We start from the raw sequence: 25,130 nt of genomic DNA, 5'->3' as shown, positions 1-25,130 counted from the left end.
TAGATATCTGAAATGCATGGGAGGTCAGAACCTCTGATGGATCTGGCTGTGTTTACTATCTCCTACAGCCTACTTGAATGACCAAACTAGGTTGTGATGCAACCAGTCAATGTACTAACCACAGAATACCCAAAGAAGGATTCAATGACATGACAAATCTCCTCAGACTCCTTAGAAGGTAGAGGTGTTGGTGTGCCTTATTAGGTGACTTAGAGGTCTATAAGATGGTGAGAGGCATAGATTGGGTGGATAGACAGCATATTTTTCACATGGTGACAGTACCAAACACAAAAGAACATCTGTATAAGTTGAGGGGAGGAAAGTTTAGGGAGACATCATGGGTAAGTTTTTTTTATATATACACAGAGAATAGTGGGTGCCTGGAATACATTGCCTGGGGTGGTGGTGGAAGCTGTTTCAATAGGGAGATTTAGAAGACCCTTTGACAGGAACATGGATGCTAGAAAAATAGAGGGTAAATTGTGTGAGGTAGAGAAGGTTTATATTGTCGAGTAGGTCAGCATTAAATATATAGTCAGTGCAACATTGTGGGCCAAAGTGCATACATTGTGCTGTAATGTCTTTTGTTCTATATTAAATTTCATTTATCATCTGATTGTCCGAGCACTACCTCACAAAACAGTGTTCTCCAGTCTTCTGTCTAAAACATTGCAAACACACAAACAGATTTTATATATATATATATATATATACACATACACACACAGTATATATTAAAATAAATATTATTGTTAAATAATAAATATTATTGTTAAATAAATAGTAGAGTTATGGAGGAATGGTATGAGCAGCTGATCAGTTTTATGACAATTTCACTGCCCATAGGTAGAAGTTATATCTCAGTTTGGTGGTTCTGGCTCTGATATTCCTCTATATCTTTCCTAATGGGAATAGCTGGAAGATGCTGTGTGCAGGGTAGTAGCGGGTCTCACTGATGTTGTGAGCCCTCTTTAGACAACATCCCGGTAAATCACATCAATTGGGAAGGAGAGAGACCCCAGGTATCCTCTCTGCTGCTTTGATGGTCTTGTGGATTGATCTTCAATCCAATGCCCTACAACAAGCATATCACACTATGATGCAGCTGTCCAACTTTTTGCAAAACTTGTTAGAATGGTGGTCAGTAGCTTTACATGCAGCAGACTTCTAAGGAGTGCAGTTGATGCTGCGCATTCCTGACAAGTGTGTCCAGGATAAGTCTCTTCTTAAGTTGTCTCTGACGATCTTGGGGCTTTGCACTCTTTCCACTACTGAGCTATTAATGTGTAGTAGAGGGTGGTCATTCCTGGTCCTCCTGAAGTCCACAATCATCTCCATTTGTCTTGTCCACAGGAGACTTAGGTTGTTATTCTTACACAATTTCATGAGATTTTTGATCTCTTCTTTAGTGCAATATGCTGATGAGGCCAACGACTGTCATGCCATCTGCAACCTTGATGACTCTGTTGGAGCTGGATCTGGCTTTGCAGGTGTGGGTCAGTAGCGTGAAGAGAAGCAGGCTGAGCACAGAGCCTTGAGACACCCCAGCGCTCAGCGTGATGGTGCTCGAAGTTCTGCTGCCAAGCCAGACAGACTGTCATCTTTCTCTAAGGAAGTCCAGAGTCTAGTTATGAAATAGAGTGATGAGTCCCAGTGAGGACAGCTTCTCCACCAGCCTCTGGGGTATGATAGCATTAAACTCCGAGCTGAAGTCAATGAACAGCAAAGTTCAAATTTCAGATTTATTGTCATAGTACATACATGACATAGAACCCTAATATTCTTTTTCCTGCAGGCTAGGGAGAATTTCTACTTATCAGTCATGCAAATAACTGTACTCAATAAAAGATACGTATACACAAGATAGAAATGTAAACAAAGAGGAAACTGACTGTGCAATTCAGAAAAAAATATAGTAATAAATAATGTGCAAAGTAGACAACGCAAGTCTCTGATGGAGTTTGTTGTTTAGGAGTCTAATAGCATGGAATCCATGCTGCTGAAGATCCAACTGCGCTGGGTAGGTCATGTCTCCAGAATGGAGGACCATCGCCTTCCCAAGATCGTGTTATATGGCGGGCTCTCCACTGGCCACCGTGACAGAGATGCACCAAAGAAGAGATACAAGGACTGCCTAAAGAAATCTCTTGGTGCCTGCCACATTGACCACCGCCAGTGGGCTGATATCACCTCAAACCGTGCATCTTGGCACCTCACAGTTCAGCTGGCAGCAACCTCCTTTGAAGAAGACCGCAGAGCCCACTTCACTGACAAAAGACAAAGGAGGAAAAACCCAACACCCAACCCCAACCAACCAATCTTCCCCTGCAACCGCTGGAACCATGTCTGCCTGTCCCGCATCAGACTTGTCAGCCACAAACGAGCCTGCAGCTGACGTGAACATTTACACACAATCTTCGTCCGCGAAGCCAAGCCAAAGAAGAAAAAGAAGAGTGTGGTGGGGGGGGGGGGGGGGTGGTGGGATAGAAATTATTACTGAACCTGGTGGTTCAAGTCTTGTTGCATCTATATTTCTTTCCTGATGGCAGCTGTGAGAACAGAGCACGTCCATGTTGGTGAGAATACTTGATGATTGACGTTGCTATTCAACGGCAGCGTTTTCTTGATGGTGGGGAGAGTTTTGCCTGTAATTTACTGGGCTGTGTCCATTACATTTTGCAACACTTTCAATCAGAAGTATTGGTGCCCCCATACCGTGCCATGACGCATCTGATCAGCACACTTTCCACTAGGCGCCTGTAGAAGTTTGCCAAGGTTTTGATGTAAATATCACACCTTCACAAACTCCTGCAAAAGTAGAGGCACTGATCTGTTTTCTTTATGACAAGATTCATGCCTTGGGTCCAGGAAAGCTCTTCTTAAATAGGACTCCCAGAAATTTAATTTCCTTACCCTCTCCACCTCTGTTCCCCAATGATCACTGGATCATACATCTTTGGTTTTCTCCTCCTAAAGTCTACAATCAGCTCCTTGGTTTTGGTGACATTGAGTACAAAATTGTTGTTAGTGTACTATTCATCTAATTTTTCAACATCCCTACTGAATGTGGTATCGTCAGCAAATTTGTAGATGATGTTATCATACTGAGCTACAGAGTCATAGGTGTAAAAATGAATAGAGCAGGTTGCTAAATATGCAGCCCTGTGGTGCCCTGGTGCTGATGGAGATTCTGGAGAAAATGTCCTTGCCAATCCTCACTTATTGGGGTGTGGAAGTGAGGAAATCCAGAATCCAGTTACACAGTGGCATATAGTGGACTAGCCTGGCGAATAAGGCGTCGTTCTCCAGATGGGACAGGATGAAGTGGAAGTATAAAGCTATAGCATAATCAGTGGAACAGGTACATCTCAAAGCAAATTAAAATCGAACCAATGTCTGGGAGGTATACTTTGATGCATTCCATTATCAGAGGTTTCAAAATGGTGAAGGTCAATGCCTCAGAGCAGTAGTCACTGATGCCAATTGCTGGTGGTCTCTTTAGCAGTGAGATAACGGTGGCTGCCTTGAAAACCGTGGGTACAATGGACTGCTGCAATGATGTGTTGAAGATGTCCATAAGGGGAGGTCTTCTGAGGTATGAACTCCCAGGATCTTAAAGGTTCAGACCTGTTCAACCTCCATTCCATCAGTGCAAGTAGGTGCATGATCCCTCTCCCTCAGCGCTCTGCTTCCTAAGATTAACTCTTTGATCTTGCTGACTTTGGCATATATAGAAACATATAGGATTATGAAGGGTATGGATAGGATAGATGTGGGAAGGTTTCTTGAGCTGGCCGGGGAAACTAAAACGAGAGGACACACAGTCTCAAGATTCGGGGGAGTAGATTTAGGACAGAGATGAGGAAAAATAGTTTTTCCCAGAGAGTAGTGAATGTTTGGAATTCTCTAACCAGGGAAGTGGTTGAGGCTGCCTCATTAAACATATTTAAAGTTCGGTTAGATAAATTTTTGCATGATAGAGAATTAGGGGATATGGGGAGAAGGCAGGTAGGTGGAGTTAGGTCATAAATTAGATCAGCCGTGATCGTATTGAATGGCGGAGCAGGCTCGATGGGCCATTTTTGGCCTACCCATGTTCCTACTTCCTATGTTCCTATGTTCCTAACACACAATCAGGTTTTCAATCTCCATCCTCTATTCTGAATCATAATTTTCTATTATTTGGCCTACAACAGTGGTAGTTTCAGTGAATTTGTTGATTGGGTTAGAGATCCATTTGGGTGCATAGTCATGGATATACAAGAAATAGAGTCGGGGTTACACCTTGGGATGCTCCTGCTTTGCTGGTCAATGTGGATTAAGTGATGTCGGTGACCCGCATTGACTGGGGTCTGCCAATCAAGAGTTCAAGGAACAGTCACAGGAGCATGGACAGAGTCCCAGATGAGTAATGTAAGTGATAGTGAGTGAAAACATTCACAATGCTGTAAAGAAAATTATTGCAGCTGCCTTCTCACACTGACACAAAGCAGATGTCCAAATGTCAGCCATGACCTGATGTCACTCCATCCCTTCCCCTTCAACTGACCAAACCTCCTTTTTCTGTACTTTCTAATTCTTTTATTTAACTCTTTCTTCTCTCATCAATTGACCACATTGCCTCTGAACCATTACTCCATGACTGAACACCAGACCATCATCTCCTAGATTTTCACACATCATCATATTCGGAGATTTTCTCTCCATAACCACCACTTACAGTGCCCCAACCTCACATTGCACTCTTCTATCTCTTGGCTAAGACACAGAAATAGGACAGCACTAGTAGAATGAATAATGCTGTCCGCTCTAAACTTATTTGTTTGTACCTGGACTCCATTCAACCTCCCTTTATTTAATTCCTAACATCTGGGACACCTCTCATGCCCTCCATTATTTCGATACCTTAATTACCCTTGTCCCAACCAGCTCATCGTTTTCATGGAATTCAGTTTCCCTGCTCCTCCATTCACCATCGGGAAAGTGTTAGGCCTTCTGTTTCTTTCTTGAACAAGGACCAAATTAGCTTACTTCTTACACTCTCATCACTTAGAAGCACAATCTATCATTCAATTCTTTCTATGTACTTGTATGGGCCATGGAAATCTGTCTATTTACTGGCTGAATGGAACAGTCCTTCCTCCAAATCTATTCCACCACCCTCTCAGAGCTTTATTTCTCAGCTCCATTGATATTTGCATCAGTACTATCTCCTGCATTCATGCAGATCTGTTAACACCCTCTACTGAAATTCACTTGAACCATATCTGATACTTCTCTTCCTTGTTTTGGAGATTTCTCTATCTCTGTCTCAGGAGATAGGCTTGCTATGGATATAAACCCACTGACTCCAGTTACCTCAACCACACCTATTCCTACCCTATATCCAATGTCAGTTTTTTTTACATGTCTTCATCTCCACTGCATCTATTTTCAAGATGAGTTCAAGGGATAGGAATGGGATGTGGAATTGAAGTGACTTGAAGATCCTGAATGTTGTAGTGGATGAAGCAAAGGTACTCAATGGTAGGAATCTAATACTGCATCTCTGAATTAATGGCTGTAACTCTGGACTTCAAATCCACTAATTTAAGGTGTGAATGACCTCAAAGTCATTTGTGAAGATTTTAAAAAGCTTTGTATTTTTTAATGGTTTGCCTTCAGACTCAATATTTTATCTCACTAAGACACAACTTCCATCTATTTACATGATTTTAATTTATTTTTAAATTTAGACATCCAGCACGATAACAGGCCATTTCAGCCAATGGGTCTGTGCTGTCCAGTTTACACCCAATTAACCTACAACCCTTGTACATTTTGAAAGATGGGAGGAAACCAGAACCCACGGGGAAAATCCACGCAGACATGGGGAGAACGTACAAACTCCTCACATACAGCGTGGGATTCGAACCCTGGTCCCGATTGCTGGTGCTGTAAAGGCCTTGTGCTCAATGCTACGCCAACCATGCCACCCCATGATGCACAGACAGTTTTCAATACAGAATTATTATTCCCATAGGAACAATTATGGCATGTTTATTATTTTTTAAACATCTTTTAAAGGGTATCTTTACTAAAGCTCCTTTAGTGCTCAATCAATTTGATGTAAATGCTCAAATAAAATGTAGCTGAGGAAAGCTTCGTCTTGATCACTTAGAGAGGAATTTGAACCCACAATCCTCGCACTCGCAAATGCCAAAAGATTCACAATATTACAACCCTTGTTCATTTTTACTCCATTTCCTGAACCTCTGCACTCAACTCCCTTTCCCCAAGTCAGGACAGTGTCCTCACCTTTAACCAACCAGCTTTCTGAAGTAGCACATCATCCTTTTTCAGCATTTCCACCTGCTGCAACAGCATCCAGTCACAGCTTCCTCTCCCCAGCTTTCTGCTGGGACCACAATCTCTCTGATTCCCTTGTTCATCCCTACCCTCCCCCCCACTGCCCCAGCTCCTTCCCCACAATCTGGGTGTTCTGCAGGTGAAAGAAATGAGCAGAGAGGAGTCCCTACTCCTCTGCTTTCTGCACCATCCAGGCAAACACTCACCACACCTTGTTCAATCTCATCTACTGTATTTTGTACTTCTGATATGGTTGCCTCTTTATCAGCAGGACTAAGTGCAGACTAGGCAGCTGTTTTACGGAATACCTTTACTGGGTTTGCAATGGCCATCTTGAACTTCCCTTTCTGAATCGCATACTGACCTGTCTGCCCTTAATCTTCTCCACTGCCAGACAGGCCAACTGCAAATGAGTAGAACAGCAAACACTTCACATTTCACTTAAGTAGTCTATTACTCAATGGCATCTACATCTCGTGTTCCTTTCTCTATCCTTGTGAAATCCCAAAGCTCTTCCATCTCATTTTTCCCCCCAAATCTCCCACAGCTGCTTGTCACTCAGTTTCATTCCTATCTTCCACCTCGGTCTATCTCACTAAAACCCACAAAATGTACCTTTTGGATCTCATATTTCCTCCGCCAATTAGTTCCATGTACCCGTCTTCTTTCCTTTATCTGGTTCAACCTACCACCTTCCTTACTTATCAATTTTCAGCATCTGCAGCCTTGTGTGTTTCCATATTATCTTCTCACTTTTATATGTACCTCCACCCTTCCCACTACCAATCTGGCTCTATCCGCTTTGTAAAAAAAATCTCCTTGTCTGACTCTACCTATCATCCATCAGCTACTATTTCCCAAGTGTTTTACTTCCTCCTTCCCCTTTCTCCACACAGCACCATCTTCCCATCATTTCCCTCTTCAGCTGTTCCCACCAATCGCCCACCAGACCCTGCTTCATTCCTCCCTCTCACCTCTTTTTTCTGATTATCTTCTCTCCAGATACTGGGTCTCAAATCACAATGTCAACCATCCCTTTGTCCTCACAGATGTCGACTGTCCCACTTGGCTCCTCTGTGAGTTTGCTTTTTGCCCCAGGTTCCAGCATCTGCAATCTCTCATGTTTCTAATTCCCAATACTTTATGTGCAAAAGCCCATTGTTAGCTGTGATATTCCTAGCATGGATTATAGTGTGCACAAGGACACAAGAGGTGTGAGATGGCCCTCTGGCTTGTTCTACCATTCAGTATGATTATGGCTGATCTATACTGGTCTCAATATTTCTTCCATGACAGTTCCCCATAATCTTCAAGTCCTTCATCGTTCAAATATCTACCTCTCTCTACCTTAAATATATCCAATGATCTGGCTTCCACCACCCTCAAAGGCAGAGAATAATCTGTGAAAGAAAAAAATGCCACTGGAAATCCCCAACATTAAGGTCCAATTGAAAATGAAAACCATTTTGCTGTGGGTTTAGAGAATTAGATTTCCATTTAATAAAAGCGAGGGCGTTGAAGGTTCTGCAAAAGGAGGAAGCATTGAATTCGAAGCCGACAACTGCTTTTCTCAGTGGACCGTGTCTGGCCAACACACACATCACACGCCATGGAGCTGGCAGAGAAAGCGCTGAGCGATCTCCTGCGAATAGCACCAGGCAGCGTCGACCTGGAGTGCGGCGACCTGGCAAGGAAGTTCATCAAGGCCAGTATTGGAACGAAGCTGCCCACTCTCCAGGCCGGGGAACAGGGAATCCTTGGGACCGGTGCCAAAGGAGGACCTGCGGCGTCTGGTTGCAGACGCGGTCGGTGAAATGAGGGTGCGAAGTCCCAGCGATGCCGTGCGGCTCCTCAATGCCATGGCCCTGATGTTTTTTGACAAGGGGAAAAAGCAGTTGGGGCGGGTCCTGATGTTCCTGGTCCTGGTGGTTGTGGTGGTTGAACGTGTCGCTCCGGAGAAGCTCAGTGAAGAAGAGGTGTCGCTGATGTCTAACAGTGTGGCCAAGTGCCTCAGCCAACATAGGCAGGCATGGTTCCATCACCGGGACGTTAAGTGGGTAAGGAGTCATCAAGATGGAACACCTTAGAATTTGGTTCATACAGGTGCATCTTTTTAGTCATGTTATAATACAGGGTGATGTGGGGGGGCTGGTAGTCATGGTGGGGAGCTGGCTGATGGAGGACCTCAGTTTTCTTCAGGCTGACTTCCAGGCCAAACATTTTGGCAGTTTCCGCAAAGCAGGACGTCAAGCGCTGAAGAGCTGGCTCTGAATGGGCAACTAAAGCGGCATCATCTGCAAAGAGTAGTTCACGGACAAGTTTCTCTTGTGTCTTGGTGTGAGCTTGCAGGCGCCTCAGATTGAAGAGACTGCCATCCGTGCGGTACCGGATGTAAACAGCGTCTTCATTGTTGGGGTCTTTCATGGCTTGGTTCAGCATCATGCTGAAGAAGATTGAAAAGAGGGTTGGTGCGAGAACACACCCACATCTCCATCGGGCACACAAAACTCAAAACGGTCAACCAGTTTACCTATCTCGGCTGCACCATTTCATCAGATGCAAGGATCGACAATGAGATAGACAACAGACTCGCCAAGGCAAATAGCGCCTTTGGAAGACTACACAAAAGAGTCTGGAAAAACAACCAACTGAAAAACCTCACAAAGATAAGCGTATACAGAGCCGTTGTCATACCCACACTCCTGTTCGGCTCCGAATCATGGGTCCTCTACCGGCACCACCTACGGCTCCTAGAACGCTTCCACCAGCGTTGTCTCCGCTCCATCCTCAACATCCATTGGAGCGCTCACACCCCTAACGTCGAGGTACTCGAGATGGCAGAGGTCGACAGCATCGAGTCCACGCTGCTGAAGATTCAGCTGCGCTGGATGGGTCACGTCTCCAGAATGGAGGACCATCGCCTTCCCAAGATCGTATTATATGGCGAGCTCTCCACTGGCCACCGTGACAGAGGTGCACCAAAGAAAAGGTACAAGGACTGCCTAAAGAAATCTCTTGGTGCCTGCCACATTGACCACCGCCAGTGGGCTGATAACGCCTCAAACCGTGCATCTTGGCGCCTCACAGTTTGGCGGGCAGCAGCCTCCTTTGAAGAAGACCGCAGAGCCCACCTCACTGACAAAAGGCAAAGGAGGAAAAACCCAACACCCAACCCCAACCAACCAATTTTCCCTTGCAACCGCTGCAATCGTGTCTGCCTGTCCCGCATCGGACTGGTCAGCCACAAACGAGCCTGCAGCTGACGTGGACTTTTTACCCCCTCCATAAATCTTCGTCCGCGAAGCCAAGCCAAAGAAGAATACAGGGTTCAAGGATTTCAAAATAATTGGTTTCAGTCATTAGCTTTTGACACCTGCCCTTTCAAACTCAAAGTTTAAAATCTGGAAAATGAGGATGGGCCAAATACTTGTTAATAGGATCAATATAAATAGATATTTGATGGTCATCATAGATAACCATCTACGAGGAAGCTCAATGACTTTACAGACTGAGTGCATGATTGCCCCACAAACACATAGAATTTTTTTTCTCCAATCGCTGATTACAGTGGACAACTATTTTTTTTCGCAAGGTTTGCTTCCTGATGAAGTTGGATAATCATTAAATTAACTTCTGTTGAATTTAGCATGATAATGCTGACGCATTGCATCGTTCGACTGACCTAAAAATAAAGTTGGAGCTACGATTTGGCTCCATTGTTGAGTATAGATGAAGTTGGAGCTACGATTTGGCTCCATTGTTGAGTGTAGATGAAGTTGGAGCTATGCTTTGCCTCTAATGTTGAGTATAGATGAAGTTGGAGCTATGTTTTGGCTCCATTGTTGAGTATAGATGAAGTTGGAGTTACATTTTGCCTTCAATGTTGAGTATAGATGAAGTTGGAGCTACGCTTTGCCTCCAATGTTGAGTATAGATGAAGTTGGAGCTACGCTTTGACTCCATTGTTGAGTGTAGATGAAGTTGGAGGTATATTTTGGCTCCATTGTTGAGTATAGATGAAGTTGGAGCTATGTTTTGGCTCAATTGTTGAGTATAGATGAAGTTGGAGCTATGTTTTGGCTCCATTGTTGAGTGTAGATGAAGTTGGAGCTATGTTTTGGCTCCATTGTTGAGTATAGATCAAGTTGGAGCTATATTTTGGCTTCATTGTTGAGTATAGATGAAGTAGGAGCTACGTTTTGCCACCATTTTTGAGTATAGATGAAGTTGGAGCTACGTTTTGGCTCCATTGTTGAGTGTAGATGAAGTTGGAGCTATGTTTTTGCCTCCAATCTTGTGTATAGATGAGGCTGGAGTTACGTTTTGCTTTCACTCATGAGTGTGCAGGGAGTTTTGCAGAGGGGCCGATTACACAGCATTGAGGGGCTCTGATAAATCAAAACATTCTACATGAGTGAGATTTGGATGGAGGCTCCGCTATCATATTTAATCTTTGGGGAGTTTTGACCCTTCCTTCTGTAATTCCCCTGGTCAGGGATTTTTATTTGGTAGAGTTGGCGGTGTTCCACCCTGCTATCTTTTCATAAAAGTGAGGGCGTTGAAGGTTCTGCAAAAGGAGGAAGCATTGAATTCGAAGCCGACAACTGCTTTTCTCAGTGGACCGTGTCTGGCCCTCGCACACATCACGCCACATGGAGCTGGCAGAGAAAGCGCTGAGCGATCTCCTGCGAATAGCACCAGGCAGCGTCGACCTGGAGTGCGGCGACCTGGCAAGGAAGCTCATCACGGCCAGTATTGGAGTGAAGCCACCCGCTCTCCAGGCCGGGGAACGGGGAATCCCTGGGACCGGTGCCAAAGGAGGACCTGCAGCATCTGGTTGCAGACGCGGTCGGTGAAATGAGGGTGCGAAGTCCCAGCGGTGCCGTGCGGCTCCTCAACGGCATGGTCCCAATGTTTTTTGACAAGGGGAAAAAGCAGTTGGGGGGGGTCCTGATGTTTCTGGTCCTGGTGGTTGTGGTGGTTGAACGTGTCGCTCCGGAGAAGCCCAGTGAAGAAGAGGTGTCGCTGATGTCTAACAGTGTGGCCAAGTGCCTCAGCCAACATAGGCAGGCATGGCTCCATCACCGGGACGTTAAGTGGGTAAGGAGTCATCAAGATGGAACACCTTAGAATTTGGTTCATACAGGTGCATCTTTTTAGTCATGTTATAATACAGGGTTCAAGGATTTCAAAATAATTGGTTTCAGTCATTAGCTTTTGACACCTGCCTTTTCAAACTCAAAGTTTAAAATCTGGAAAATGAGGATGGGCCAAATACTTGTTAATAGGATCAATATAAATAGATATTTGATGGCCATCATAGATAACCATCTACGAGGAAGCTCAATTACTTTACAGACTGAGTGCATGATTGCCCCACAAACACATAGAATTTTTTTTCTCCAATCGCTGATTACAGTGGACAACTATTTTTTTTCGCAAGGTTTGCTTCCTGATGAAGTTGGATAATCATTAAATTAACTTCTGTTGAATTTAGCATGATATAGCTGACATATTGCATCATTCGACTGACCTAAAAATGTTTTCCTGTTGAGTTTGGTCTGTACTCAGCATCTGATGCCTCTCTTGTCAGTGTCCGACAATAGTTGGCCACCATTGATGGATTCCGGCTGCTCTGATACTGCTTTTCCAGGGTCGCAATGTCCTGGTGAAACCTTTCACCACTTTGGTCACTGACTGCTGCAAGATCAGTAGGAAAGAAGTCCAAGAGCCAATTCAGAAAATAAATGTTCAATTAAATGTTGCACTTCACAATTTTGCATGTTTGAAGTCGACTTAAAATATGACAGGGAATAACAAAAAATTGATTGCATCTAAATAACAGTGAAGGATAGGAAATTCTTTTGTGAAAAGCAGTCCAAAATCCATAAATACACCCAAGAGTGTTCAGGAGGCAAAAATTTTTGCTGAACAGTGTCATGGGGGAGCAGTTTATGGTAAGCAAGAAGCCCATTCATTCATATTCCCTTGACCTCATGTTTTATTTACATCCCTGGGTTGTAAATGAGATGGATGGAAGGGCAATAGATGATTCTGTCTTCTAAAAAAATTAGATATGATTAGCTTGAGTTAATGTTGTTTCATGAAGAGGAAATTATATTTGACAACTATATTAGTTCTTTATTTGAAGTGACAGCAGGCAGAATTAAAAAGGAGGAACCAAAGCTGGTGGATTTACTGAAAATGAGTGAACAAGGTCTTACACAAGAGTTGTTACATAAGTTTGGGTTTCTAGTGGATGGAGATAATATAGTGTAACTTTTTTTAATTGATAGAATTCATAAGTGTGAATTTAATAAAGTAGATTTCTAGTTGGTGGTTTGTCATACACTATTGTTTGCTCCATTATTAAGCGATCATGCATGAAATACAAGGATCAATATTTAAATCTCAGCCATTTACAATAAATATGAATGATTTCAGAAAGAACACCATGAAAAATATATCTAAGTTAAATTAATTTCCAAAATTAAATGGGAATATGGGCTGAGGTGGGCACAGTGAACCTGCAAAAACATATCAATATGCAAGGTGGTGCAAGATGGAACATAATGTGGAAAGTGTAAAATTTTCCCAGTTAACTGGATAGAGATGTTAATGTTGATATTCACAGAGATTTGGGGTAGTGGCAAATGAAGATGCTCAGTCACTCAAGGCTGAGATTGACTGATTCACAAACTAGGTGTGTCAATGGATATAGGATTAAGGGAAGAATATGGATTACTTTGAAAATTCAGTTATCATCTTGTTGAGTAAGGAAGCCAACCCAAGGAGTTTTACTTCGATTTCTGTTTCTTATACTGTATTTTAAGTTAAAGAAGGCTGCCACCTTCTGATTGATTCTAACACTTGCATTCCTGAACATTGGCTGTTAGATCTGTTCAATAAATTGGGTGAAGATCCCATATTTTGTCAGAAACACTTGTAATTTCTACTATAAATCATGTTTCAATTATATTGAATTCACCACATTCACATTGTAGGTAAAATTCATTAACCCTAGGACAATAGTAAATGCTGAACTTTTGAGAACTTCAGCTGGCAGTCATATTGTGGCTTTAAAGTGGTTACAGACATCTAACAAAAATGTAATGAAATATTTTACACAAAACAAAAAAGTGATATTTGGGCAAATGGCCAAAAGAAATTGGTCACATATTTTCATGGACTGACTTAAAGGTTTGCAGTAGTTACTGTGAAGTTGTTTTAACAGCTTTCATATTCTGGTCTGCTCTGACTCCAGAGGTCATTGTGGGGCTTTACAGATGGACTGTTGTCCACAACTGCAAATGGTTTTTGCATTCTGCAGGCACCATGTCATTTAGAGATAACCATATAACTATCACAGTATGGAAACAGGCCATCTCGGCCCCTCTAGTCCGTATCGATTTAAGTGATCTCCTCTAGTCCCACTTACCTGCCCTCTGCACATAACCCTCAAATCCCATCACATCCATGCACCTATCCAACTTTTCCTTAAATGACAAAATTGACCTTGCTTCATCCACTTCTTCTAGAAAATCATTCCACTCAGCCACCACTCTCCGAGAGAAGAGGTTCCCTCCTGTGTTACTTCTAAACTTTTGCCCCTAGACCTTAACTCATGACCTCTAGTTTCAATCTCACCTACCCTCAAGGGAAAGAGCCTATTCACATCTACTCGATCAATCCCCCTCATAATTTTATATGCCTCTATCAAATCCCCCCTCAACCTTCTACGCTCCAATGAATAAAGACCCAGTCTAATCAATCTTTCTTTGTATTCTAGATATTGCAATCCAGGCAACATTTTAGTAAATCTTCGCTATACCCTCTCTACCTTATTGATATCCTTCCTATAATTTGAGGACTAGAACTACACGCAGCATTCTAAATTTGGCCTCCTCAATGCCTTGAATAGTCTCAACATCACTTCCCAACTCCTATATTTTATGCTTTGATTTATAAAGGCCAGCATACCAAAAGCCTTCTTCATCACTCGATCGACATGAGATTCCACTTTCAAAGAACAATGAACCATTATTCCAAGATCTCTCTGTTCCTCTGCATTCCTCAATGCCCTCCTCTTCACTGCATATGTCCTGGTTTGATTATTCTTCCCAAAATGAAGCACTTATCTACATTAAACTCCATCTGCCATTTTTCAGCCCACTCTTCTAAATCCTTCTACAGTCTCCGAAAACCATCTTCACTATCCACAACTCCCCCTATTTTTGTATCATCTGCATATTTACTCATCTAATTTACCATTTCATCATCCAAATCATTAATGTAAATGACAAACAACAAGGGACCCAACACCAATCCCTGAGATACACCACTTGTCACCACAAAAAATATATAAATTCTCGATTTGTAAGTTGGGAGACTGAATGAAATGAATTGACAGACCAGTAAACTAAGTTGCAGCAGTAAATATAAAGAGTAGCTAATCTTGACAATTTTCAGTCACTATTCTAACCTAAAATTATTACTAATGTTTTGCTTTGGAATCACCATTTTCAACCTTTTTTTGACTATGGCCCCTTAGAATTTATGGGACCCCTTTCTTGTGAAGCAGTTAAGCTTTGGTTTCTTCTGTACATCTCTCCTACTGACTACATAATTTTTAAAAATTATGTTATGTGAGGAGAAATGAAAATAAGGCTTTTTACTTAAATGGCTGTGGCCTCCAGGGAGGCCATAGAGACTGCGTTGGGAATAGCTGCAGTATAGAAAACAAGAATAACAAGAGTCCACAAACTTTGGTTATCTAACCTTGAAGAAAATAATTTGTTAACCACCTCGTGTTCAGCAGAAGCTGAGGGAAAGAAGTGTACAAAACAAGATCTTTTACAGGTAGCAGGTTAACATACAATGAGTTATTTAATATGTTTGGTAGAATACAGAATAATTGGTCTCTTGAAACAACCTTAGGTTTTTTTTTAAATACCTGAAGTGTGAAATAATGACCATCTGTGAAAATTCTGCCTTTTTATTTATCATTCCATTGGATGGGTGAAGGAATTGGTCTGGATCTTTGTAACTGAGTTTCATGCTGGGGTTGAGAAGGTGTTGCAAAACGAAGAATGATGAAAGTTTGAAACCTTCAATGAATCAAATAATTAAAACATAGTTTACTAACTCTCTCCACAGTAATGTTATCAGATTGTGTTTCATAACTCTGATTTGTATGTTTGCCATAGGGCCCTCTGACTGTAATCACCACTGGAATGTTGTTTATCGCTGGAGCACTGATCGGTACCATTCTGCTGAAATAATGAATTGATCATCTTCAATTCTCTGGTAGGATTGCTTGCTGCCAAACATCTTGCAACATTAGTAATATTACTGAAGGATTTAAAATGAAAGCCAATAAAGAAACTATTTAATAGTGTGGATTAATAGAGAACATAGAACATTACAGCACACTACAGGCCCTTTGGCCCTCGATGTTGTGCCGAGCTATATATTCCTTTTATAAAAGTACTAAATCATCCCCACCCTGTAATCCTCTAGTTTTATTCCATCCATGGGCCTGTCTAGGATTCTCTTAAATGCTCCTAACGTTTCAGCCTCCACCACCATCCCTGGGAAGGCATTCCAGGCACCCACAACTTTCTGTGTAAAAAAAAATTACCCCTAAACTTCCCTCCCTTCACTTTGTACTCATGTTCTCTGGTGTCTGCCATTCCTGCCCTGGGAAACAGGTGCTGGCTGTGCACCCTATCTATGCACCTCATAATCTTGTAGACCTCTATTAGGTCTCCTCTCATCCTTCTGCGCTCCAAAGAAAAAAGTCTCAGCTCTGCTAACCTTGGCTCATAAAACTTACTTTCCAAATCAATATATGTGCAACTATTGCATGTTACATTAGATATAACTAATTCTAAGTATTTTAAGTACTCAATCTTAAATTTCTGGTTATTTTTACCGAAATGCAACACCTCACACTTGTCTACATTGAATTCCATCTGCCATCTTTCAGCCCCCTCTTCCAAACAAACCAAATCCTTCTGTAATCGAAGAAAATCTACCTCACTATCCACCACTCCCCCTATTTTCGTATCATCTGCATATTTGCTTACCCAGTTAACCACACCCTCCTCTAAATCATTAGTATAAATGATAAACAACAAGGGACTCAGCACCGATCCCTGAAGCACCCCACTTGTCATAGGCTTCCAACCTGACATACAGTTGTCCACCATGACTCTCTGCTGTCTATCTCCCAGCCACCTCTGAACCCATGTCACAATCTCTCTACTAATTCCTAGTGGCTGAACCTTCCTTATTAACCTTCCATGTGGAACCTTATCAAAAGCCTTACTAAAATCCAAATGGATCACATCAACCGCTCTACCTACATCCACCTTTTTTGTCGCTTCCTCAAAAAATTCAACAAGGTTTATCAAACATGACTTTCCTTGTACAAACCCATTCTGGGTGCTCCTAATCAAACCCTGCCTATCCAGATATGCATATATACTATCTTGAAGAATACCCTCCATAACCTTCCCCACCACCGAAGACAAACTTACTGGACGATAATTACTTGGCCTCCACCTACTGCCTTTTTTGATCAATGAAACTACATTCGCAACCCTCCAATCCTGTGGTACCATTCCCTCCTCCAGTGATCTTTGAAAAATCACTGTCAGTGCCCCCGCTATTTGTTCCCTGACCTCCCTTAAAGTCCTGGGAAAAATCCCATCAGGACCAGGAAACTTATCCACCTTTATTGACCATAGAAGCTCCAAAATTCTCGCTTTACTAATCCCTATCCTTTCCATAACTAAGCCCTTTACTTCTCTTATCTCATATAGCCCAATGTCCTTTTCCCTCGTGAATACGGACAAGAAAAAATTGTTCAATATTTCTCCCATCTCATAAGGTTCCTGACATAGTTTACCGGTCCCATCATCCAGTGGACCTATTCTATCCTTAACCCTCCTTTTACTGTACACATATCTGTAAATACCCTTAGGATTCACCTTTGCCTTATTAGCTATGGACACCTCATACCTTCTTTTTGCCTTTCTAATTTCCCTCTTAAGGTTCTTCCTGCAATCTAAGTAATGACCATACATCTCCTCAATCCCTTGTTTTTTTATATTTGGTATAGGCCTCCCTCTTGTCCCGAACCAAATTCTTAATTTCACCAGAAAACCACGGCTCCCTCAAACCTTTAGTCTTCCCCTTCGGCCTCACTGGAACATAAAGATCCTGTACTCTCATAATCTCACCCCTAAATGCCCCCCAAATTTCCTCTACATCCTTTCCGGCAAAAAAGATCAGCCCACACAACTCTCTGCAAATTCCTTCTCATTTCTCCAAATCTGGCCTACCCCCACTCGAAGACCTTCAACCTCGGACTGACCTATCCCTTTCCAACATTAAGCTAAAGATAATGGACCCATGATCACTGGATCCGAAGTTCTCTCCAATGCTCACCTCCGTCACCTGCCCCATTGCATTCCCTAACCACAGATCTAACACTGCTCCCCCACTAGTTGGTGTCTCAATATATTGCTGCAAAAAGCAATCCTGAACACAATGCATCCTGCCCTTTTACTGACTGCGTTTCCCAATCCATGTTTGGAAAATTGAAATCCCCAACTAACACCACCTTATTTCTACTGCACATCTCACCTATTTCCTTGCACATTTGCTCTTCTAGTTCCCTTTCCCCATTTGGAGGCCTATAATATACCCCCATAATAGTAACCTTACCGTTCTTATTTTTCAGTACTGTACATTTCTAATTATCTGAACTGCTCAGGACCAGATATGCATTTGCTTAACTGCATTCCTTGGATGACTGAGAAATGGCTTTAAGCAGCCCAGTACCATCAGCAGAATACTTGGATCTGCCGTTGCTGATCCCCAACACCTCCCCACCGCCTTCCTGAACCTGTCCAGGAGTCCAAGGTTCCTGCTCCAATCTCAGATGCATCCCCAATACCATCGTTGAACCTGCCCAGAGGCCGAGATCCCCACTCTGACCCCAGATACCTCCCCACCGCTATTGCTGAACCTACACAGGAGCCTGAAGTCCCCACTTCTGCCACCTTCCCCCTCAAACATTCAGTGCCCACCGCGGTTACCCTAATGCTCTCCAATTAGATTTGTTCTGATGCTGACTCTGGGGACAGTGGAGGGTAAAGAAGAAATGGAAAGAGAGAGGGGAGGGAGTTACCTGAAATGAGGTCAATCTCCCCATGCGTTGCCTGACCTGCCAACTTCCTCCAGTCACTCACTGTCGCTAACATCACGTCAGAGCCCCACATGAGGATGTTGAGTGAAAAAAAAAAATATTCAACTTGTGAAGTCATGTTGCCACTGGAAAAAAATTTAGATAACTGAAAATTTTGGTTAAGTGATTTTCCGATAATCGGAAACGTACTCTATTGCCAAGCAGAAAAGAAAACTAGCACAGGAATAAAACATGAATAGTTTCTGGTACTTTCTTATAATGAGGGATAGATCCAAAATCTACTAACTGAGCATAGTCATAGAGTTATACAGCATAGATACAGGCCCTTCAGCCCAACATGTCTGTGCCAACCAAGTTCCTGATCTGAGCTTGTCCAATTTGTCTGCATGTAGCCCATAACCATTTAAACCTTCCCTGTCTAAATGTTTTTTAAATGTTGTAATTACATGTGCCTCTATAGCTTCCTCTATGTGAAAAAGTTGCCCCTTAATTTGGTGGATAGAGACAACTATGTATAGCTGACCATTCCTGATCATTCAATGAGTTTGTGATATTCGATGTACCATTAGTAAAATTTTTGTACAGTGTTTCTTGCTGTCCACATTCAAAATGGAAGGAAATCACAGCACTCCCTCCCTTCCCAAATACATGAACAAGGATTACACCATAAAAATGGTTGAAATACAATTTAGAGGTTCAAAACCATGCAGACTTCACATTCATAGTTCAGATGATCTCCATAATTCAACTGATGTATTGAAATGACATATGGAGCAGAAATCATTATCCCGATGTTTGTCATATTAAATTATTGCATCCAAACCCATTGTAATTCCAATCCAGCATCAACATCAGGTAAAGGAACCCATATGGTCATAATGCATATATGGCCTAATGCCAATAAGAGTTAATGCCATTTCTTCATGCATTGCACATCCCTCTGACACCCCCTCCCCTTTCCTCAATCCTAAGCCTTTTCAGATGTTCAGCATGAATACATTGTTAAGGACAAACTCAGAAAGTTACCTTTGTCATGAATGAAGCAGGCAATAAAACCTTTGCATCTGTACACAGACGTGGTTTGAGATTTCTTTGGCTGTCCAGTGCACCACACAGACTCTACTACAAGAAACCAACCTTATGGAATTATTCCAACCAAACTATATGAACATGGGGCCAGAAAGAACAGGAGTCCTTCTCCTTGCCCTAGATAAATGCACACTCATATACTCCGAATTACAGTCACTTCTAATCAGCCCCCATCCTGAGATTTCTAGATTCAACCTATTCTCCTGACACCATCATCTGGTCTCTTAGTTCTGGCATTCTTGACCCAACCTCCATAACCTCCCCATGTCCTGACCTCAAGTTCCCAGAACTGTATTCATCCTCTGCCCTTTGACTTTTGATCACCAGGCTTAGGGATCCTCCAACCAGAGAGAAGGATCTTCTCCCATCTCAAGGCCCAAAGATGAGCCAATTTGTTAAACAGGGAAGTCTGCAGATGCTGGGGTTGAGTGCTGGAGAAACTCATCAGGTCATGCAGCATTCATTGGAAATAAAGGGTAACAAATGTTTTGGGCCTGGGCGCTTCATCACCTGCTGAGCTATGTGATCTGCTGAGTTTCTTCAGTACATATGGGTATTCCACACTGATTCCAATCTAACAGTAAAACTTTGCTAAAAAAAGGATGAAAAAAGAATAGCCTTTAGAATAAAATAACAGAATGGTGACAGAGGATGGTACATTATTATACACGGCACAATTCAAAACCTTTGGGAAATAACATAGTGAACATTTAACATAGTGAACACTAAAATATCTGAAAAAGTATACTTGTCACTGTCTATTATTGATTTCCTGTATTGATCACAAAGATTTTGCTCGGCTTTGTAAAGTGGGACAACTCTGCCGCTCTGTAACCATAGGATATCTGTCGTTTCCTTCCAGGGGCCCGAAAGACGTGTCCACCAAATTTCTTTCAATAGTGAATGTTTGAGCAACTGTATGTTATTCAATATGAAAATTGGATCAATGGAACAGTTGCCTCGTGTACAGTCGTAATTGGATGTTAATCAAACCACATAATGAAATGGAAAATTTAATCTCAGGGTTCAAACAATAAAGAATATGAAAATGAAATTAATATGACTCATGTTCAAAATTCAGATTTATTGTCAGTGTACCAACATAACATTACATACAGCCCTGAGATTCTCTATCCTGCGAGACTAGGAAGAATTTCAACTTATTGGGAATTATAAACTGCACTAACAAAAAGAAATACCAGAGAAAGAAATGTAAGCAAACTGTACGTTACAGAGTTTTTCCTGTGATATCCTGGGCTTGTCCACTACCTTTTGCAGGGCTTTGCGCTCAGAGGTATTGGTGCCCCCATACCAGGCCATAATGCAACTGGTTAACACATTTTCCACTACACATTGGTAGAAGTTTTTCAGGTTTTTGATGTCATACTGAACCTTCATAAACTACTGACAAAGTAGAAGCACTGATGTGATTTCTTCATTATGAAGTTAGTATGTTGGATCCAGGAAACATCCTCTGAGGAAGGGACTCCCAGGAAATTAAATTTGCTCACCTTCTCCACCTCTGATTCCCTCAATGATCACTGGATCATACATGTCTGGCTTTGCTTTCCTGAAGTCCACAATCAGCTCCTTGCTCTTGGTGACATTTTGTGTGAGATTGTTGTTTCTACATCATTCAGCCAAGTTTTCAATCTCACTCCTGCATGCTGACTCATTGCCCCTTTTTATATATCCCACTACTGTGGTGTTGTCAGCAAATTTGTAGATAATGTTGTTGTCATACCAAGTCACACAGTCATAGGTATATCGTAAGTAGAGCAGGGGGCTAAGTAGGCATCACTCTGGTGCTCTTGTGCAGATGAGATTCTGGAGATGTTCTTACCAATTTATGCTAAAAGAGGTCTAGAGATGAAGAATTTCAGGATCCAATTGCATGGTGGGGTACTAAGATACAGGTCTTCCAGTTTGCTGATCAGTTTTGAAGGGATGATGGTGTTGAATATTCAACTGTGATCGATAAAGAGTGTCCTGGTATACATCTTTGCTGTTCAGGTGTTACAGAGTTTCGTGTGGAGCCATTTAGATGGCATCACCTGTACACCTGTGCAGTGGTAGGCAGATTGGAATGGATGCATATTTCCACTTGGGCAAGAGCTGATAAGCTTCAATACCAACCTCTGAAAAACTTAATTACTGTGAATATGAGCACCACTGGTCAATAGTCATTTAGGCAGGTTTCCACACTCTTCTTGGGCATCGGTACGATTGAGCCCTCTTTGAAACAGGTGGATAACATGGCCTATCAGAGTGAAATGTTGAAGATATCCATAAATACATTGACTACAGATCCATCCCTTTACTTATTCATCCAAGAGCAGGGATCCCAGAATAATTCCCTGCGGAACTCCACTAGTTCCCAACCTCCAGGGAGAATGCATTCCATCCATTATGATCCTCTGCTTTCTGCAGGCAAGTTAATTCCAAATCCACACAGCCAAGGTTCCATGGATCCCATACTTTATGACTTTCCAAATAGGTCTACTATGGGGAACATGTCAAATGCCTCATTAAAATCCATATGCATGACATCTAACACCTTACCTTTCTCAATTTCTTTTGATACCTGCCTCAAAAACCTCAATTAGACTCATGAGGCATGACCTACCTCTCACAAAGCCATGCTGACTATCCTTGAGAAAACTATAGTTCTCCAAATGCCCATAAATCCTGTCCATAAGAACCCTCTCCAATAGTTTGCCCACCACTGATATAAGAGACAGAAATAAAGGAAGGTACCCAGACAGTGTACTAAGTGTTGTCATCAAAATGAATAAGAACTAACCAGAGAAACTGAGAGAAAGTAACAGTGTTCATCTATGAAGAAAATGGGAGAAGGTGTAGTTCAGGGGGCTGTGGGAGCTTGTGGATGTTATATCAGTCACTAATCTGGATACTGAAATCAATAAAGACTCATTAGGCCTTTACACATTGCCATGTAAAATAGGGTTAACCAGGCAAATTGCCCAGTTAATTCCCTGGGGATCAGGTGATATGAAAAGGTTGGACCTGGTAATCTCGGATCCCAGCCAAGTTCACCTGCTGATCCCCTTCTGGTAGTATGAAGAGACAAATAACTTACATGGGTAAGGTTCGTGAAGTCAGCACTTGCAGGCTTGCATCACCAAAATGAAAAACAATGACTTTGATCACCCCCCAGCTGTCCATTGCCCCCCACTCCTGGCTGTCTGTCGACACCCCCCCCCCCACCCCTGTCCATCCATTGCCACGAGCTGCTGGGATGGCATTCCAGTGAACTCCAACACCACTGCACCCCTGCTGCTGTGTCAGGAGTTAGATGGGGGAGAGGCGATGAATGGCCAGGGGTGGGGGAGAGGATGGTTAGCCGGGGGAGGGGGAGGCTGATGGCCGGCCAGGATGGGTATGCCTACCTGCTTAGTAGAAGTACACAAACGCGCAACCAAGATGTTCCAGTTGACAATATGAATTCTGCCCCTCGCAGCCCTTACATTCTTCCTTTAGGTTAAGAAACAAATGAAAGATCTCAAAAGGTGACAGGATAGCAAACGTGGAGTAGTGAGGGGATTCCCTATGGGACTTCCTGTGAGTGCGTAACGCATCACTCACGACATCATTCCTGGGGGAGGGACCCTCCAAAAATGTCTGGTAGGCAATTTTGCAGGAAAGAAAGGCCGCGGTGTGAAAGGTCCAGGAGGTGCAGCATTTTCAGGAACTTCACCTGGGTCCTAGGAGGTTCGCACAGCTTCAGTGGTGTGAAAATGGCTAGTAATAAAGGAAGGGAGAAACTAGATGAAGTGAGAACAGGAAAATATCTTATTCCAATTCACACCCTCCAAATCTTTTCTCATCCCCTCAAAATTTGCTTTTTTTCCCAATCAAGAATGTCAACCTTTGGCCCACCTCTATTCTTTTCCATAACTAGCCTAAAACTAATAGTATTGTGATCCAAAGTGTTCCCCAATACAAACCTCTGTTCACCTGACCTATGCTGCTCCCTCTCGAGTCGGTTCTTCTACGTATCAATTAAAAATGTTTCCTGAACATGTGCGGAAAGTTGAAATCTCCTATAGCTACCACCTTGTGCTTATAACACATATATGCAATCTCCTTACAAATTTGCTTCTCTAATTCCATCAGCCCACTTGGTGGTCTATAATACACTCATATTAATGTATTCATGCCTCTGCCATTCCTCAATTCCACCCAAATAACCTCGCTGGACAATCCCTCTGAACCATCCTGCCATAGCACTGATGTAATGTTCTCTCTCATAAGCAATGCAACTCCTACATCTTTTATTCCCCCTAAAACAACAAAATCCTGGAATATTTAACTGCCAAACATGCCCATCCTGAAACCAAGTTTCACTGATGGCCACAATATTGAATTTCCATGTATCTATCCATGCCTTAAGCTCATCCTCCTTATTTACAATGCTCCTTGCATTAAAATATATGCAATTAAGAGAATGGTTTCCACAAATACTCCTTTGGTTACTGTCTACTTTTAGCTCATTCCCTCCTTTATTAATTTTTACATTCTGTTTCTTCCCTTCCTTACAATCTAAGTGTTCTTCCTCCCTAATCTCCATACTCTCATTCTGATTCCCACCCCGCTGCCATCTTTTATGTTGTATGTTTCAATAAATGTTGATATATTTGCCATATGTATAAAGATATGTTGTAAGTTATTTGGGTAAGTTATTAAATCCAGATAACAATGATATTACAGATAACTACTGCAAATGTAAATGGGCATTGATATTCCCAGCTAATCCTGCCATTGTTTTGGATGAGTCAACTTTTCCCATTATTTTACCCCATAATAAAGGTATTAAAGGTTACGGAGAGAAGGCGGGGACGGGGTACTGAACTTTAAGATCAGCCATGATCTCGTTGAATAGCGGAGCAGGCTCGAAGGGTCGAATGACCTACTCCTGCTCCTATCTTATATGTCTATATCTATGTCTATGTCTATTACAAGCCTGATGCGCAACTAACTAAAATACCACTTTTTGCAATGCGTCATAATAAAACCATAAGTTAAAGCAAATATAAAGTTCACCACCCCTCTACGTCTCACTTCTCATTTTGTTGACTAGCTATTGTGTGTGGGGAAACATGGCTTCCCTGCCTGTCTGGAATGTGTGTATTGTGTGTGGTCACGTCTTCCCTGTCTGAAACTTATTCGGAAATTACATCACCTGTCAATCCATGTTGGACTCCAGCCACTCATTAGTGCACATCTTGCCATTGGCAATTTACATCACCTAGAGTCATTATTGGCTAAAAGTACAGATTAGCACTGTATATAACACCAATGCACAGCTGTGGTGAATGTCTGCCAAGCTGCCTGTCTCCCCTCTGGTGAACCTTGCTGTACTAACATTGGCTGTGCATTATCCTTACTGTTAAGGACACTCCCCTTGGGTATAATTGTATATGCACCTATTGTCTTTCATTATTGTACCACGAAT

At 42.3% G+C, this 25,130-nt stretch overlaps 1 long non-coding RNA gene across 1 annotated transcript; it reads left to right on the top strand.

Annotated features, from left to right (window-relative positions):
• Positions 1-20,708, top strand: LOC138756101 (uncharacterized). The gene is made up of 3 exons (XR_011352747.1): positions 1-178; positions 15,555-15,654; positions 20,517-20,708. It is a non-coding gene; the product is annotated as an uncharacterized lncRNA (long non-coding RNA).
• The last annotated feature ends 4,422 nt before the right edge of the window (positions 20,709-25,130 follow it).

Source organism: Narcine bancroftii, chromosome 3 (genome assembly GCF_036971445.1).
Source record: "Narcine bancroftii isolate sNarBan1 chromosome 3, sNarBan1.hap1, whole genome shotgun sequence".
NCBI lineage: Eukaryota > Metazoa > Chordata > Chondrichthyes > Torpediniformes > Narcinidae > Narcine > Narcine bancroftii.
Note: the sequence above shows the minus strand (reverse complement) of the source record. Positions and strands in the feature narration are given on the sequence as shown.